This window comes from Octopus bimaculoides, chromosome 10 (genome assembly GCF_001194135.2).
Source record: "Octopus bimaculoides isolate UCB-OBI-ISO-001 chromosome 10, ASM119413v2, whole genome shotgun sequence".
Taxonomy (NCBI): Eukaryota; Metazoa; Mollusca; class Cephalopoda; order Octopoda; family Octopodidae; genus Octopus; species Octopus bimaculoides.
Genome location: NC_068990.1, coordinates 41128668 through 41132790, shown reverse-complemented (window position 1 = coordinate 41132790; position 4123 = coordinate 41128668).

Genomic DNA, 4123 nt, shown 5'->3' with positions numbered 1-4123 from the left:
TATATATATATATACATATATATAGATGTGTATGCATACATATGCGTATATATGAATATAAATGTGTGTAATTGTGTATATATACACACACACACACACACACACACACATATTTATATATGACGTGAGTAATGACTGACTGACTGACTGAATGCGGTAAAGGTAGCTTCACCTAACATTTTCGCAATAATTGGTCTCGTTACATAAGTGCATGTATGGCTTATCAGTGGCGTAACAGTTCTCTCTGTTCCTGGATGTGTGTGTGTATGTTTGTATGTGTGTGAATGTGAGTGTGTGTGTGTGTGTATACAAAGATATTCGCGCACCTTCATCCTCACACACATACACAGCCGGTACAATCCCCACACACAGTAACAGGCACATCAGAAATAATTTCGAATCTATCTCATTTCGACTAACTGTTTTATTGATTGCATAAGCAAAACTAACAGTTCCACCTCACTGCATACAATGTGAAGATCGCAGATAACTTCGTCGCCACATTATGTAGCTAATACATTACTGCTTAACAAAGTCCCATATCATAGTAAAGTACGATATTTACGAGAATACCCGAAAAGTATGATTCAACTCCATTTAAAGACTTAAAGTCTTGCTCCTAACATCTTCTGAGTTGGACATGTCCTACGCGTCCAGAAAACTTTATGTCATGTACAGTAGACTCAAACAGTTGTTGGCTGATTCATGATAAAGCTATAGCTTTCTAATCAGGTCTGAGTCACCTCTTTTCGGTATTCTTTACTGAGAAAGGCATAATGAGCTAGAAATACATTTCGAGGTTAAATAGAGGGTGGCAATTAGCTGTTAACTGCGTATTTATACTTTACCATAAGTCAGAACCCTTTTCTACAGAGTAAACTGCAGTGAAATTGCCTTCGGAAGTTCAAATATATGATCAAGATATTTGAACTAACCTAAGATTGTATGAGTGTGTGTGTGTGTGTGTGTGTGTGTGTGTGTGTGTGTGTGTGTGTGTGTGCGTGCGTGTGTGAGCGCGCGTGCGTAGAACTCAAGACATGAGTATATATATTTGCATTATTTATATTATGATAAGTCTTATGATACGTACTGGGTAGATTTGATCAAGAGGTAAAAAATATACTTGGAGACAATATTTTAACATGTCTGCAGTTCAATGACGGAGACAACTAACAGAGTTTACAATATCATTAATTAATGAAGATTGACAATTACGATTGTAAACGTAAATGATATGAAATGATTTCAAGCAAACTCTTGTGTATGAACACAAAACATTCTTCCATGAGATTAGCATTTCGTCATTCAAATCATTACTGAGCAGCATAGATGACAGGGTCACAAAGTTGATCCCGTCATTTAAACTGGCCAATTAAGCTGAATTATTTCGAACTGGTATACAATACGTCTTTAGCCTGAAATTTTGGGGGAAGGAGTAAGCCGATTACATCGACCCCAGTACTCAACTGGTAATTAATTTATTGGCCCCGAAAGGACGAAAGGCAAAGTCGACCTCGGTGAAATTTGAACTCAGAACGTAGAGACAGACGAAATACCGCTAAGCATTTCGCCCAGCGTGCTAACGATTCTGCCAGCTCGTCACCTTTACATAAACTTGGCATAAACATGGCAAATTTAACTATATCTTCGGAGATTGAAAAATGTAATGACCAGCCTCAATCAATTTTCAAACTTTATTGGGTTGTCTCCTCAGAGATGTGTTCATCATTTGACCTATCCCAAAGACATAAGCAGCCAATCTGTTCATACATTATCAACAAATCCAGTTGCTACAGAGAACTGAACCTACTAATTTGCATTCCCATTTTATTTATTATCTATTGTGTACGTGTCAGTGTGCGTTTAAATAATAATTATTTCTATTGTTATGGCATTTAGTTTCAGTTCTGTTAGGTAATTGCTGACACTTTCAGTCTAGATATTCATCACACTTTTCATTCCCTTTCCTGTGAGCCGTGAATATCTAAATAAAGTAGATATATTATATTACAGCTAAGAAGCTACATCAGTAGCTCATGAGCTGGGTTATTCGTGAAACACCCTACCAAGTTTACATGAGACAATTTTTGTATAATGCCTATTGCTACATAAAGTAACAGTGAATTAGCCCTATTGCCATAGTCTATCTGACTTCTCTTCCTTGTAAAAATATCTCGAAGAAACTATTCGATAACTAACAAACTCTATATGATAAAATTTTATCATATAATTCGTTAATTTAATTCTTTAGGCGTAGATTTAATTATTGTGCCACTAATTATAATATTTATTTAGTTATCTAACTGGTTACCCACAAATTCCTATTAAGCCTTTTTTCTTATTTATTAGACTTTATCCGATTTACACTTCTGGTTTTCTATCTCCCCAAATGAGGGGCTGAGGTAGGCCAGGAGTATATGATCAGTGACGTCACGTGAACGGCCGAGGGGATTTGCTGGAGGGAGAAGAGTGAGGGAGATCATGTGAACGAAACGATGAGTAGCGTGGGCCTCTTATGCCTTGGGGCTATCGTTCGGGACGGGCGCACTTGGGTGCTTGAGTAGAGAGAATTTGCTGATAGGTTCTGGCCAGAAGTTAGGTGAGTAGGGCTCCTACATATATACGCCGGCTGTAAAGGTTCGACATCACGAGAGAACCCGCGAGGTAGGTTTATTGCGCTTTTCCTCCATACATACATAATTTAATTATTTAGTTCTATAACCAAGAATTAAATAACATACTTTACATATTTCTTTGCATACTAAACTTAGTATGAAATTTATAATACATTCCACATCTTATATACCTTTTTAATTTCACAGATCGTGTTATGTTGTAATCTACGTTTTGAATCTTAATTCATCTTTATCAAGTTACTATTCAGCTGTATTCATTTTTGGAGTATGTATTTTGAATAGATTGTTTTATGTTTTATGTACAGTTAGGTGGCGTCGGTAAAAATACCTGGCTGTACATTTGATTGAGTGTGACCGACTGCGAGTTTTATCAGCAGTAAGTAATATCATTATATGCAATAGGAGTTTATTGTGTGTGTATGTGTGTGTGTGTGTGCGTGTATTAATAACACAGAACCTCCAATAAAAAGGTGATTTGTTCCGTTCAAGTTAGGGTCTGGCTAAGACACTCTCCATATACCAGTTCACAGTAGATACATAACTTAGACCCTTGCGTGTTCTCGAATGAAACAAAAGGATTTTTGGCGACTCTTAGTTTTAAAAAGGTGCGTTTACATTCTGTATTTATTCTATGATAATTAATTTGTTTCCACGAAAAGACAGCTCTGAAGTTTATCTATGCTTGTATATGTGTATGTCTGTATAAATACACAGACACACATACACATATACATACACACATACACATACACATACACACATACACATACACACACGAGTTATGCAAAAGTGGGTATAACTTCTTTTTATTAACTGGCAGAGGTTGTTAAAATGACATATGTTGTTAAGGTAAATCTTCCTCATTCTTCTTCATTGCAGGCAAATAACGGTTTCAAAGCAGAAGCAGAGTTGCATCATGTCCCTTATTCAAAGAAGGCTGTAGGTTGTTTACAGAGAAGACATCATTGACAGAAGGTGTGTTGACAGGTGGATGACAAAAGCTTAAAGAAGGGGAACCAAATATTTCTAGAAGACCAACCGTGCATTGGAGGATCATGTTTCGCGACCACAGACATTAACCCCTATCAAGTGGATTCACGCTGAAAAACAAGTAAAAGTGTGAGAACATACCGTAAAAGTGGCCTGTGGTCACGATGCATTAATGAAGAATTTGAGCATCGAAAATTGTGTACAAAGTGAATGCATCGGTAGTAGATACTCGACTTAAAGGAGAACAGAGAAAACAGGACACTCTGATCTGCTGGAAGAGTTTGAAGCAAATAAAGAAAGGTTTATCTTACTTTCTTTTTTGTTTTTCTTATTTGTTAACAAAAACTGAAAAATGACCGTACCTTTTTGATCCAGAAATGAAAGCTAAGTCCTTTGAATGGCGTCACACTGAATGGCGTCCATTGAATAGCGCCTCCAAGCCCTAAAAATGCTTCCCAACCATGTTCATATGGTGTGACCACGCAACTTTTGCAGCA